The sequence below is a fragment of the Panthera onca genome, chromosome B1 (genome assembly GCF_046562875.1).
Source record: "Panthera onca isolate mPanOnc1 chromosome B1, mPanOnc1 haplotype 2, whole genome shotgun sequence".
Classification (NCBI taxonomy): domain Eukaryota; kingdom Metazoa; phylum Chordata; class Mammalia; order Carnivora; family Felidae; genus Panthera; species Panthera onca.
Genome location: NC_138342.1, coordinates 91,396,759 through 91,412,438, shown reverse-complemented (window position 1 = coordinate 91,412,438; position 15,680 = coordinate 91,396,759). Strand labels below are relative to the sequence as shown.

At 37.6% G+C, this 15,680-nt stretch overlaps 1 protein-coding gene and 1 pseudogene across 1 annotated transcript in view; one reads left to right on the top strand and one right to left on the bottom strand.

The window, feature by feature from the left end:
- COL25A1 (collagen type XXV alpha 1 chain) overlaps positions 1-15,680 on the top strand; it is a 465,928-nt gene that overhangs the window by 11,848 nt on the left and 438,400 nt on the right. The gene's annotated exons all lie outside the window — the stretch shown is intronic.
- Positions 12,098-12,290, bottom strand: LOC132692827 (small ribosomal subunit protein eS1 pseudogene; annotated as a pseudogene).

Genomic DNA, 15,680 nt, shown 5'->3' with positions numbered 1-15,680 from the left:
ATCAATATCCCACCTCATGCTTTTTCTTAAAGTTACTCATATTTTAAGCCTTCACGTCAGCATATTATTCTTGCTTATTCATAAGTTTTCTGTGTTTTTCAAATTTCTTTCCTTGTATTTTTACTTATTCTTTAATTCTAGGTATTATATTGGGCCTTATCACAAAGTTACAACAGTCCATTGCCTTTTAAAATATATATATATGTAAAGCAGTTGATTTTTTAAAAAGCGTCTTTTTTATTTTTGAGAGAAAGAGAGTGATCAGGGGAGGGCAGAGAGAGGGGGACAGAGGATCTGAAGTGGGCTTTGTGCTGACAGCAGAGAGCCTGATGCAGGGCTCTACCTCACAAGCCATGAGATCCGAAGCTGACGACAGACGCTCAACAGATTGAGCCCCCAGGTGTCCCTAATGCAGTAGTTTTTAAACTAATGGTTAATACTTAGTTTAAGTAGTATATGAAAAATAAGTATCCCTCAAGTAATATATTGTGAGAGAGTTGTTATTAAAGATGTCTCTGGGATCTTTGAGACTTTTTTACTTGATTTTTGTGTGTTAAGCTGATGATGTTTATGTATTAAATTTAAACTTACAGTACAATGAGAATATATGAATTGGGCATTTATGTTTAAATGCTAAAAGGGAAAACTTGAGGAATTAACAATATTTTAGCCAATAGTGAGTGATATGTACAGTGCATTTTACAGAGGAAGTGTAAATCCGGCTGCAATCATAGTGTAACAAGTACTGCAGTTTGACAGACAATATTCTACCTCCGGTGGAAATGAATGTCCACTGTCATCAGCAATGCTGTTGACCGTTTTGAGTAGTGACTCATGGACGGTAGTTTGGCCAAGTACAACACCTTACTCAATTGTCTTATTGGACAGATAATAGAAAGGCACAGCAACTACACAAGTTATTGAGCTTTGGTGAGCAATTTATTTTCTCTTCAATACATAGTCTCAACCTATAGACTTTTGGGAAGTCTTGGAAGAGAAAAATGACTTTTCTTTTTTAAACTGCTTTAGGGGCACCTGGGTGGCTCAATCGGTGAAGTGTCCGACTCCAGCTCAGGTCATGATCTCATGGTGCGTGACTTCGAGCCCCGCGTTGGGCTCTGTGCTGACAGCTCAGACACTGGAGCCTGCTTTGGATTTTGTATCTCCCTCTCTCACTGTCTCTCCCCCCACTCATGCTCTGTCTCTCTCTCTCTCAAAAAAAAATTAAAAAATTTAAGAAAAAAACCAGCTTTAGTTACCTTGCTTTCTAAGAGAGAACAATTATCAGGAAAGCAGCAAAGATAGGGAGGTTGACCAGGTACTAAAGGCTGGAGAGGTCATATATACTAACCAAAGCTATTGTAAGCTGGTAAAAAGAGGTTTAACTGAACAAATTATATGCTCTACATTTACTTCCCAAACCCTACAGATACGCTGACAACTTCCTAGGAGTTTAAGAAGCAAGACTGACAGTGGTGGCTTAGTACTACTCTACATGTTATGCATCTGGAAGTGTTTAATAAAGGAAAAACTCTAGCATTGAGAAAGTACATCCATAAAGAAAACAGGGCTTTTATGTTCTTGTATATAGTTTCCTTCTGTGCAGTTATTTAATGCTCTGAATTTCAGCTTCTTCTGAGGATACTTCCCTGAATATTGGCTTGGTTCTGTGATCAAGTTCTATATGAGGAATGCTATGTGTTGGTGGTAAAATATATGTCACCATTTTTACAATATTAAAAAAGAAGTTAAATTATTTTTATGTCAAAACTGTCCTTGAATTGAGAGGTCTGAGGTATTCTTTCTGTTTTCTATGTGTGAGCCCATAACACATTAGACTCGGGATGTGTTTTATTCTTTTAAGCCTTTCATCTATTTGAACAGAAAACTTTTGCTTCCAGTATCAATCCTCAAGAAGGAATCCCAGATAGAGGGATTTTCTTTTTTTTAAAAAAAATTTTTTTTAACGTTTATTTATTTTTGAGACAGAGAGAGACAAAGCATGAACGGGGGAGGGGCAGAGAGAGAGGGAGACACAGAATCGGAAGCAGGCTCCAGGCTCTGAGCCATCAGCCCAGAGCCCGACGCAGGGCTTGAACCCACGGACCGCGAGATCGTGACTTGAGCCGAAGTTGGACGCTCAACCGACTGAGCCACCCAGGCGCCCGATAGAGGGATTTTCTAATCAGTCACATTTATCATCTATATTTGAGCATCACCCATCATTTTTCTCATCATTTTCAGTTTTTGTTTTTTGTTTTTTTTACAAGTCTCCACTTTTAACAGTGGTGGGCATTTTTAAATAATGTTCATTGAACTCCTGAAAACCAATAGTGAACATAGCAAAAACACCCATAGAGAAGTGATGCCCTGTCAGGCTTTCAGTGAATAAGCATTTGCCCTGATGTGCTCTGTTGTTGGCAAACAGACTAGACAAGGATTGTCTTTGGGATGTAGCTATGTATCTATGAAACTACAGAAATAGAGGATCTTCTTTCTATGTTCCCAAATAAGAGTCAGGCCACTCTCCTTTCCATCCTCCCTCCCTTGCCTTCTCTAGAATGAATATAGATTCTATTTTTCTTGCATTCTAATGTTTGTTTATTTTCGAGAGAGAAAAAGAGACAGAGCACGAACAGGGGAGGGACAGAGAGAGAGGGAGACACAGAATCCGAAGCAGGCTCCAGGCTATGAGCTATCAGCACAGAGCCTGATGTGCGGCTCAAACTCACAGACTGTGAGATCATGACCTGAGGTGAAGTCGGACGCTTAATCAACTGAGCCACCCAGATGCCCCATATTTTGTCTCCATTCTATTGATGACACTCTACTTAGTTTACTGTTCACTTCTAATTTGATCAGTCAGGGACTTTATCACCTTTCAGTCTCAACACCTCTATGCCTTTCCTGGGCAATAGCTGTGGTTGTGATTACATTTATTTATTTTTTGAGAAACATAGAGAGACAGAGCACAAGTTGGGGAGGGGCAGAGAGAGAAGGAGACACAGAATCCGAAGCAGGCTCCAGGCTCCGAGCTGTCAGCACAGAGCCTGACACGGGGCTCAGACTCACAAACCGTGAGATCATGACCTGAGTGGAAGTCGGACGCTCAGCCCATTGAGGCACCCAGGCGCCCCAGCTGTAGTTATGATTAAATCCAGCAGTGTAACTGAGGAATTGTCAATGGGAACTGTCAATACTTCTCCAAGATTTCAATAACTAATTGTTTTCTCAAAAATTACTGTTAAAGGTAATTTTCAAAAAAGGTAAAATTGTGACTTTCATACAGATATAAAGCGAACATGTGTTAAAGATTTTGCTTAAATCATGAAAGAAGGAACTGATAAGATGTTTTAACTAGTTCAAAGGAGAATTTAAAAATGGATACATTTATAGTCTAGAATATCAAAATTGTTGTGTAGATGGAGGCAAAACTGGACTTTTTCCACAGTGAGGGAGGGCAGTCAATTGCACTCAGTCAGAAAGAATTTGCATGTCTATGGTAAGATTTATTTTGCTTTACTATTAGTTATCTACAACTTACAGTTTTAAATAGCCCTGAAAGAATCAGAATTAGGTAAGTGGGAAGGATATGCTGTAGACAGTGCATAGTTTTTCACTGTGCTGAGCTGTCAGCACAGAGCCTGACATGGGGCTTGAATGCATGAACCATGAGATCATGACCCGAGCCAAAGTTGGACGCCTAACCGACTGAGCCACCCAGGCACCCCATAGCTTTGTATACTTTATATACTAGACCCCTGAGGGTTGTGCTGATTGGTAGGCCTATACAACTGGCATGAGTTGCAGAAGTGGCCTTTAAATTCATAACACTGAAGAGTTGTTTAAGGTAATAGACCACTTTGGAAGACTCAGCTTCCTGTGTTTCAGTATCAGTGAGTAGCTTTCACTGATGTTCAAGAGGGAGTTGCTGACCTAACCTTTGTGTTTGGGAATATTATATCCAGGCAATTATATTGTTTACATAGGCTACACTTATCCTCTGTGAGCATGTGGTTGCCTGGGGATTTTGTGCTATTTTGGCCATTTTGGCCTTGACTTCAGGTTTGTTCTAGTTTGGCTTTTCCTTGGGCACTCTCATCATATTCATGTGTTGCTGCTTCAGACAACTTGTCTTTAGTCCATACTCTAAGCTTTATTTGCTTATTCTTGGCCAGTTGCCTCTCCTGTTGGACTCTGCCTTGTTTGATCTCCTACTACTTCTACTGCTACCAACTCATATTTACTTCACTTACTAGTAGCCCAGACAGCTCAGCCTCAGCTGCCCAGGTATATGGATACTTTACTCTGTTCCCACCTGTTTCTTTCTTTCTTTCTTTCTTTCTTTCTTTCTTTCTTTCTTTCTTTCTTTTCTTTCTTTCTTTTCTTTCTTTCTTTCTTTCTAACATTTTTTAAATGTTTTTTAATTTACTTTTGAGACAGAGAGAGACAGAGCATGAGCAGGGGAGGGGCAGAGAGAGAGAGGGAGATACAGAATCTGAAGCAGGTTCCAGGCTCTGAGCTGTCAGCACAGAGCCCACACTGGGCTTGAACTCACAAGCGGCAAGATCATGACCTGAGCTGAAGTCGGATGCTTAACCGACTGAGCCATCTGGGTGACCCTGCTCCCACCTGTTTCAGTTGCTAAAACCTTTTGGCTGAGCCCACTGGGATTTTGTCAGAATAGCTGAAGCTAGATAATGGCCCTTCCTATACATTCTAGGAAGACAGTATATTAGAATGGCAGCCAGGGATGGGTGGGGATACATGGAAACTACATGGTTTTTGGTGCTTCGTTGAGAAGCAGTTTGGTCTCATACTACTAGGTAGGGGAGGGAGTTAATTATAAATGTTAAATATTTTTATTTATTTATTTTTTAGTGTTTATTTATTTCGAGAGAGAGAGTGCATGTGCAGGGGAGGGGCAGAGAGAGAGTGGGAGAGAGAGAACCCCAAGCAGGCTCTGCACTGTCAGTACAGAGCCTGACACGGGGTTAATCCCAGGACCCATGAGATCATGACCTGAGCCAAAATCAAGAGTTAGTCACTCAACCGACTGAGCTCCCCAAGCATCCCATAAATGTTAAATATTTTAGATATTAGTATCTAAAAATTATATATTGTGGGTGGTAACTGATCTCTGGTATTACCTAATTCCAGTCAACTATGGCAGAGGTGAAAGAATCATGTATAGTCTTTTGAGAATCTCTTTGTTCACCTAAATGATAAAGTATTTATTGTGATTTACTGTGGGTGAGACCCTGTGCCATGTATGTTACTATTGAAAGAAATAAGTAGGCTGCAAAGCTCTGGTGGAGGAATAAGGGTGTCAGATATGCAGACTGAAGACTGCAAGAGAAGGAAAAGCTACAAAAGTATAGCCTGTAGCCAACTGTATCTAATTTTAATGGATTTGAGACTACAATGATAATTGTTATTTGAAGTCATAATTCCAGTTCATTTACTTTCACAATTTCAAAAATAGCAACATGTTATTAAAGAAGATGGCATTTGAATTTATTTTACTTTCTTCTAAGAATATTGACTAGTTCTCTAAAGTATATAACCATACTTTGCAGAAATGTTAATGGCACTTCAATTAGATAGTTTTTCTGAAAAAAAAAAAAAGAAAAAAAAAGATCTCTGTCAGTTGTTAGGTCAAATGCAACAGTTTTAACCCCTCCGCAGGCTACCTTTCATGGCAGTTACTTTTAAGAAGTCTTGCAGACTCCCTTGAATGTCAGTTCAGATTCTATGGTCATATTTCCTAGTGAAGACAGAATCTCTGGGTCTTGACCTGACTCCCTTGGGTTATAAAGAATAGAGATCCACTCAGGTGGCCTTAAGCAATAGTGGTACAGGGATTCTCAACTTTGTCACTATTGACATTCTGGACTGGATAATTCTTTAAATTTTTAAAACATTTAAATTTTTTTTTTTATTTTTGAGAGACAGAGAGAGACAGAGTGCAAGCAGGGGAGGGGCAGAGAGAGAGAGAGAAGGAGACAGAATCTGAAGCAGGCTCCAGACTCCGAGCTGTCAGCACAGAGCCCAACACGGAGCTCAAACCCACAAACCATGAGATCATGACCTGAGCCGAAGTTGGATGCTCAACCTGTAAGGGTTAAATTGTAGTGTAGGGCTAATGCTTAGCTTGAAAAATAACAGCTTTGTGTTGACATTGAAGGTTAAGAGATAACAGCCTTGCTTTACTCTTATAAATTACGCCTCATACTCTTGTAAATTAGGCTTCACCAATTAAGGAAGCAAAAGTTCAAAGAAAAGAGCATCAGAGGCAGGGTCAAGGAGATCCACTGGTTGCAACTTAGAGGCAGAAAGTCTAAAGTAAACACCTCATTAGGCAACTGTTTCTAACTCATCTGGAAATTGTTTCTTTGTTCTGTTCCCAGGTGATGATAAAACGATGTGATCGGTTATAAAAACTCTGTACCCCGGCTGTTCGGGGCCGCACTCTTATCAAGAGTGTTGGTCCCGATCGGTCGGCCTTGCCTCTCATTGTAATAAACTTTGTTGTGACTGTCACTGGTGCCCGTAGCATTCTGTTTCAGGAGTCGTGTGGATGCAACAAACCGACTGAGCCACTGAGGCACCCTTGGACTGGCTAATTCTTTATTGTGGGAGGCTGTTCTGTGCATTGTAGGATGTTTAGCAGCATCCTTGCTTGGCTTTTACACATTAGATGCCAGTTGCAGCCCTTTTATTCTACACCCAGAAATGTGTCCAACATTACCAAATGTCCCTTAGGTGTCAAAATCACCCCTACTTGAGTACCTTTCTTTTAAAAGATGCCCAGTGAATAAGGAAGGCAGGACTAGCAAGAGCTCTGCAGGCTCCCCTGCAAGAACAGGGAAGGAGGGTGATCAGAACTTTCAGGATAGTTCTTTTCCCCTCAGCAGAAGGCATCCAGGGCAGTGCTCTCTGGGCTTAAGAATTTTATCTCTGCTTCTGCTGCCTTTGTCAAGGCTGCATTCCTCTGCTGTCTTTCTGCTGCTGCTTGCTTGTTGCCTTCTGGTCCAGTTATTGCCCAAGGTCAACCCCTTTCTTTGTGTTTGATTTCACCATTGTTGTTATTATTCTTAAAATAATACCCAGGCCAAGAAATGCAAGCATTTAAATTAAAAATGGTACACAGCATCCGTCTCTCTGCAGAAATCCAGTGTTAATTGGTTGCTTGCCTTTCCTACACAGATTGATTCACATCATTGTTTTTGAAGGCTGTAGAGTAACTCTGTTGTACAAATGTAACACATTCTATTCATTGAGAAAGCAAATCACTTTTGAAGGTTTAGATGTACCTGCTTATTTCTTGTTCTCCTGTTTCCTGAGGAAGATTCCTTTGATTTCTAGTTCTAGTCCACACAACCTCAAGCTGTATTTGAGGGAGTGTAATAAATACTTGTTGACTACATATGTTACTGATGACAAATCTTTAACAACTACTCTCAAAAAAAAGTCCTGATTTGTGGCAATTGCAGATTTTTGGGGTGTAAGTGTCCTACCAAGGTTGATTTCAAGTTAACAAAGTGACATTAGGAAGTGATAAGTTTGAGTGTTTATTAACTTTGCTTTAATACAGTTTATTTTATTGTAAGTGTATATAATTAAATTTTTAACAATAACTGTGTTTAACAATGGGCTTGCAGAATCCTAAAAATGGAACAATTAGCTCTCCTAACTCAGCTTCTAGCACCCACTGGCTTTGATAGTCTTGTTTCCATACAGAGTATATTGCATTGTTTGGGGTAATGTTCTCTCCAAATGGGAATGCTGCCTCTGATTGTATTCAGTGTTGGGAGGGCCTTTAAAGGTTAGCTAGACTTACATTGCCTCAGGTGCTTGAATTCCCTTAGTGTGTTCTTGGCTAAATGTTTATTCAATTTAGGATTACCTCTTGAATAGATCATTCAGTCTTCAGACTGGCTTGTTAAAAAGCTCATGTTGAAATTTATCTCCTGATCATCCACGATTTTATTTTGTACACCATCCTCACTCTACATCATAAAAAATATATTGAATACCTCTGTACTATGACAACTTTTCCAATGTTTGAAATCATTTACTGTATTTCCTATTAATATTTTCATTTTTTGGAATAAATGCCCTTAGCTCATTCAGGTATTCCAATTTGTCTACTTCATTCTTAAAGTGTTGAAAACGGATTTGAATGAAACTCTGATAGGTCCTGACTGGCAAATACAAGAGGGGGAGAGAGGAAGACTTCCCTTGTTCTAGATACTATACTGCCAACTAATACAGCCTAAAATTATAATAATTTTCTTGCTGGTCCCATAATTGAATTTACCAGTACTGCATTTAACATTGATAAAAACTTTATTTTTTATGTATGCTGCTGTTAAGTCCTTTCTTCCTTTTATGGTACTTTTTTTTTTTTTTTTGGAAGAGGGAAGCAAATCAAGACTGTATGTTTATTTTCACAAAACCCAGCTCCCACCTTATCAGGATTTGTTAGGCTAATGATTTTTTAAAATAAATTTCCAACTCCTCTTGGCTTAATATGATTTAGAAACTTGATAAACTGACCAACAGTGTTTTTCCTTGATTCTGAACTGAAATGTCTGAGCATGACAAAGTGCATTCAGAGCCCACTGCCTTTCTAGTAGTCTTTCACTTTAGTTGCCATCAATCTATTTCTGAACACCTTTCAAGTGTTTCTACCAGCGTTCCATCCACTCGCGGCCTTCGTTGTATTGAGTTTGTCCAACTGTATTCCTGAAACACCATTTCTTTCTCATGTTAACAAATTTCCTGAGGAAGAACGTTTTCAAGACAAATCAGATACACACTGGGCTAAACAAATAAAAGATTTGTTCACTGTAGAATTTGTATATTGTGAATCTCTAAAATGGGGACTCTAATGTATCATGTTTTATAAACTTGTTTGGTCATGGAACACTTTATTTCTTTTAGATAAAATAGTATGGCTAAAAGTAAATTGTTCTATGTGGGTTGAGGTACAAGGGAGAAATACAGAGGAACTGCTTGGAAGTTTTCAGAACTTTAGCTGAGATCAGCCATCGTTAATTAGGAAAGTGGTTTCCAGGTTGCGGGAGTAGGGTTTGAGGGATGTGTAGAAAGGAGGTGGAGGAAAAGAAGGAGAACAAAACATCATGTAATTGGGGTTACTCCAGGTAGGACTTTCAACTGGAAGGCAAATTAGAATGCCAGGCAAGTAATACAGTTGTGTGAAGTTTGTTAGACTAGAATATTCTATCATCAGATTGGAGTATTAAGAGCCAGATAAAGCATTTAAATGTATTTTTTAAAAGCACTTTGCCAAACAAAGCAAATCTTTGTGTGTTATTTAGTCTGGTCTATGGGCCAGACTTTATGATAGCAGCTACCTAGTTCAGTCACACACAAACTTCCTCTTCTCATTTTTGGAGAAAAATTGAAGTACTTATATTTTATATAAATGTTTTCCTTTTCAATACAATTATTCTGCCTCATTAATGCTGTTTAGTTTTCTTTCTGACACATTTCAGGGTTTGCAGACTATTATTATGTTGATTAACAATATTATATTTTTATTTCCTTAAAAATATGATCTTTACTCTTTGTTTCTTTGATGATCTACCATGGATAGAGCAATCATAATAGAACTTAAATAGTAACTAGACGTAATTAGTTACAATAAATATTTAAGGTATATCAAATCCTTTTTCTAAAAAATGTTTATTTCTGAGAGAGAGAGAGAGAGAGAGAGAGAGACAAAGTGAGTAGGGGAGGGGCAGAGAAAGAGGGAGACACAGAATCCAAAGCAGGTTCCAATGTTTCTTTATTTTTGATAGAAAGAGAGAGAGAGAGACAGACAGAGCGTGAGTGGGAGAGGGGCAGAGAGAGAGGGAGACACAGCATTTGAAGCAGACTCCAGGCTCTGAGCTGTCATCACAGAGCCCAAAGTGGGGCCCAAAGTCATGGACCACGAGATCATGACTGAGTTGAAGTTAGATGCTTAACTGACTGAACTACCTTGGTGCTCCTATGGTCTACATCAAAGCCTTTTATGTAAAGTCTGCATCAAGTGACCTAATAATATATAGGTAAAATGAATATCCTCAAGACTTCAAAGGTAAATCTGGAATACAGGAAGCTTAGAAAATTTTTTCTTATGAAAGTAGAAAGAATAATTTCTGATAAAGGTAGTATACATTTATTGTGAGTCATGTTATCTGTATGATATTCATATGGATTTCTTATAATTTAATAATTTCTCTTTTTATACCTCAAGATTATTTTCAGTGCCTTAATAAATAACTTTGCAGTGAATACTCTAATATATAAGTCTTTGTGTGTGCTGCTGTTACTTATAAGTGGAATTGGTGATCCAAATGTTGTATAAACATTTGTACACCCATAATGCATATAGTCAAATTGCACATTAGAGAGCGAATCAAAGTGCTGATCTGTTAGTACTCTCACTGACCTTGTAGGGAGCTCTTGATGGGATGCAATAGAAAGATAGTATAAGATAAGTATCCTGGGTGGCTCAGTCAGTTAAGCATCTAACTCTTGATTTCTGCTCAGGTCATGATCTCACGGTTTGTGATTTCAAGCCCTGCTTTGGGCTGTGTGCTGACAGCATGGAGCCTGCTTAGGATTCTCTCTCTCCCTCTCTCTTTGCCCCCCTTTCTTTCTCACAAAATAAACAAATAAACATTTAAATAAAAAAAAGGGTAAGAAAAAGAATTAGCAAATGATGTTTAAGAATATTTTAAACTTTTCTTGATTCTAATAAATAGTTAAGTGAACTCTTTTCAGAATTCCTTCAAAGTCTGTTAATTTTTTCACTCTTTAGCTCAAATCAGTAATGTTTTGGTGGACCATGTTTTCACAATCTTTTTTTTTTCCTTTCATTTAATGAATGAACTTTAATTTTTTTTCCCACTTCTGGCTCCTGGTTCAGTTTTTGTGCTATAGAGGGAAAAACTATGGTAGTCTCCTAAGTACAAAAGAGTATTATGATTATAATAATCATTCTTAAAACACTTATTGTATTCTTGAAGCTTTGTCCTGAAGGCTTCGGAGAAACTTTGGTTTCTGTTGCCCTTATTCTTTGGGGAGCTGGATTTAAAACCTAGCCAGAAATCCATCAACATTCTACTGTATTTTTTGGAGTAGCTGAAGAATTGCTTACTTTGAACTTTAGTGTTCACAGAAAAACACGATTTCACTGAGAGATGAACTAGTTTTAAAAACATGAAGCAAAATATGATTTAACTGTGTGTGATTTGTCAATTTCCCCATTTGGTTGGTTTTCTGCTGCCTGCAAGATGGCATATTGACATAACCCATAAGCTCAGCTGGGAGAATTTATGATAATATTAATGACAGTGGATTTGACTGTAACTTAGAAAGAACAATCCCTGTTTTAAGGGTTTTCAAAGAAGTGAGGTGTTTCCAAGGAAGAAAGTTTAGTAGTGTGATTTAGCAAATTGCTTATATTGCTGTAAAATAAAGCTATAGTCTTAAAAAAAAAAACACCCTCTGGAGTTCTTTTTACATTAGTGGTGCTTCTTATTAATTAGCTGGATATAGTTTTTTAAACCAGTTTCTTTTTGGGGGTTAATAACTGGATTAATAACCATTATATAACCATTTAAGAACTTAGAAGTGGCTTTTTCTGTTCTTGAATGCTGTTGAACTTCCTGCTTGTAAAATATGATTTTGAGCAGATTATTGGTAGTAAACCCACCTTTAAGTTGTCCCTTTAGGTCACAACCAGCTCATAATCACATGCTTTCTAGAATGGACCATCTGGCCACCTACACATTGTAAAAGCAGCTTGAGAGGTGGAGTGCTAGTCATTCCTTGCAAAATTAGAGTTTCTTACTTTGGGACCTTACTTTGGGGCCAACTCTGAAGATGGTCTTCCCATCCTTCCCACTTCTTAAAGTACTTATTTATTTGGAATCTAGGTTTTCTTTATCATTTTTGGAAAAGAGAGAAATTTAAAAAATATGATAAGTTAATGTCAGGGATTTGTTCAAGATAGCAATTTTCAGAGCATGACAAAGTCAATTCATAGTCTGTAGTTGCTTGATTGCATGCTTAATAATCAATCCTTGAGGACACCAGATATATTTAGGGTTCCTCGAGTTACTGTGACTAGTATTTTTCCAATATTTCTTATATTGAACATAGTTATTGCTTTCCCATAATACCAATCTTTCTTAGAAAATGTATCAACCACTTTCTTCTTGGCTCCCTTTGCTGCCTTTTGTAAAGCACTTGTTCTTGCTAACCACCATGGTGTTGCTCAGAGAACCAACAGGGTGTGTTTCTTGTAAATTCAGTTTAAAAATTTTGGCAAGATGGTACTGTCTCATTTTTTGTTAGTTTAGCAGCTGAATAGAATTTCATTCAATGGATGTGTAATTAAAAAAATACTCTCAGTGGATGGACACTGGGTTCTTTCTCATCTTAAAACCTCTTTTAAACATATGGGAATATATTTTGGTGAAGAAAAGGGAATATTCAAAATTTGCTTATGTTTTTCATCTTCCTTGATCAGTTCTGTTGAAGTGCTGGATACTTTTTATGTTTTCTTTCATCCTATAGCAAACCCAGACGGTTAGCATTCATTTGTGTGAAAGACACCAGTTTAAGACCAAGGCAAATACTTGACTCTCAGTGTGATTACTGTTAAAGCCATTAAAAGTGTCATCATCAAATGCTGGAGTGTTTTTGTAGTGACTCCAGTCTGAAGACTTCTCTGAAACTGGGGACTGCAGATCAGCTTGTGGAAGAACTCTAGGAGCTCTAGCTTCCTCATGAGATAATGGAAAAACCTTTATTAGCTCCTGGAGCCTGCCCCATCTTTCGGTACCTTTAGGATCATTAGATTAGGATTATTAGAGTAGACTATTCATGTTTGTATTCTTATTTGCAGGATTTTAAGAACTGGTCTGGACTGAAGAAAACATGTATTATAGAATACCTTTTCTATGATTATTTGCTTTTATACACTTCATACTTTTCAAGAACTCATAGTTTGCTTCTAATTATGAGAGAGGTACATTTAAAAATAATCATAAAATTACTTTCTTAATGGCTGTTGCATTCCTTGATCCTTGACTATGAAAATCTTATTGCTATAATTAAGGCAGAATTTGAAATGGAATATTAAACAAGTTGTAGCAAATTGAAGGACTAGTTTACTTTCTTAAGAAAATCATTTGTTGAGAGAGTTCTTCAAGGGAAGTGATCATCATATCCAAGTCACCAAAGTCTTTACGAGAAGAATTGAAACTGAAAAATGTTCCATGGGAACAATATTCTCATTTAACTACATAATTACAGAAGGCAATTCTCATAATTCAGCCAGACCTAAGTACTTAGTGTGGCATATTGTAAATTTTCAAAAAATATGTTTCTTACATATTTGGTAGTAAGTATATTTAGTTCTTCAGAATACTACAGGAGCTGGTAAATGACCATTCAGCTCTAAAATATAATTTTGTAGGAAAAACATAGAAAATATTCCCCAAGGAATTATAGGACTAAATTCAATAAAAATTAGTAGCTAAAGGCATTCAGTTTTTTCATTTGATAAACTGCCAAATATTTATTTTAATATACTATTTCAACATATAAGAAGTAATGAATACTAGATAAAGGATATAATCATTGAACACTTATAGAGCATATAAACATGTTTGCCTGCTGACTGGGAAGTAAATTATACTGGTGGGTTTGAACTGATGTGCTGATTCAATTCAAGTTCATCAACATGATAGAATATATTCCACTTCTAGAAATGAGAAAGAATATTCACATGCAGGTCATGGTGTAACATAGTAGTAATAAAATGTATTAATTGGTCCAGAAAACTCAGATATTGGACTGTAGAAGCAGAATCACATAGGTGGAAATGCTGTATAATCTAAGTTCTCTGAAAGATTCCCACATATTTGCTATTGGGTAAAATTTCTCTGTGATCTACGCACTAATATTTCAACCAAGACTCTTATTTGTTGTTTGAAGTATTTAAAAAAACAGATTTTCTTGGGACATTTTTTTGTTATATTTACATGCAGAAGTCCAAATAGATTGCTAGATAATTTGAGAAGAGAAATTTTTAAAAATTCTTTTTTAATTTTTTCAATGCTTATTTATTTTTGAGAGAGAGAGAGAGAGAGAGAGAGCACAAGCAGAGAAGAGGCAGAGAGAAGGGGAGACACAGAATCCGAAGCAGGCTCCAGGCGGCTAAGGGGGCCATCTACTGTAGAACAGTACTGTGTCTGGAAAAAAGTAGGTAGTAGTTCTAATATGTGATGCACAGTGTGAACACATGCATGCAGTATTTTATTGAGCTTTAAAGGAAATATTGACAAACTAGAGCACTTCTAGAGGATTGCGATGAGGATGAAAAGTATCTGACATTTGTCTTGTAGGAATAGTAGCAGAAGAAAATGGGAGCATTTAGCCTGAAAAGGCAAGAGCTAGAGATGGTGGTAGTGACGTTAAGGAAAGCAAGGTCTTCAAATGTGGTAGTGACGTTAAGGAAAGCAAGGTCTTCAAATGTGTAGTGGACCATTTATACTTAAAACTACAGGGTAGAACTTGGATCCAGGAGGGGGAAATTAACAGGGAACAAATCTTTGCATTTCACTGACCCCTACCCTTCATCCTGCTCAACAGCAAGATTGTTTAAAAATGGCTTCATTTTGATGTGATGGGCTTCTCCTCATTGGGAGAGTTCAAGAATTACAGTATGAGTAATTATGAAATGCCTATTATGTATCAAACTTTGTTAGGTGAACGAAATAATATGATGTAATCTTCATCCTTGAGAGCTTATCATCTAGTAAGAGGAAACACACATGTAATAAGCATAATTAAATGTTATCAGTTCTCTGAGAGCAGTCTATGTGGAGAAGAGTCATCTAGGGAAGACTTTATGGGAGGAATTAACTTTGAGTTTAACAATGCATAGGTGTTTGCTAGTGGGGGGAGTTTGAAAGGAAGGAAAATGTTCACATAATGTCCTGTCAAAGACTTTGTAGGAAGGCTTTTACCTTTGGCATCAGTGTGCTATGTAGATAACCCTTATGGCCTGTTATAGTTCTATAACTCTACCAAGTGAGTTTTAAGAAGTGCCTTCTTAAAAAACTTTACAAAGAGAGAAACCTAACATTGCATTCTATTCTTACTTTTGCCTCGGGTTGAATAGAAATTGTCATTTCTATTAATATTTCTTGTATAAAGGGTGAGGGAGACAGAATCATTAAAACTCTTTGGGAAATGCCTGTTGGCATTAAAGAGCACTTGTTCCCAAGTGAAGACAGATTCCCTCTCCAGTCCTCTTTTCTTCTCCCTCGGGCATCTCTGCATATTCTATAGTTGACTACATTCACTGTTCTTTATTCTGTGTGGCAAGATGTTACAAAGAGGGTCACTCATATCTCTGTGTCTTGCTTTGTGCCCAGACACACTAATCTTTTTGTTAAGCCATGGTTGGTCACCTCAGTCTAAACCCTATGAAACCTCTCAGGAAAAGTGGCTTGAGATGAACTTTTTGTGACAGACAGCCATCAGTTCAAAGCCTGTGCAGTGTCAGGGTTGAAGGAAACTATAATGGTCCATGAGAAGAGGCTCACAGGGGGTCCCTTTTCAGGGCAAAAGGACAGATGTTTTTC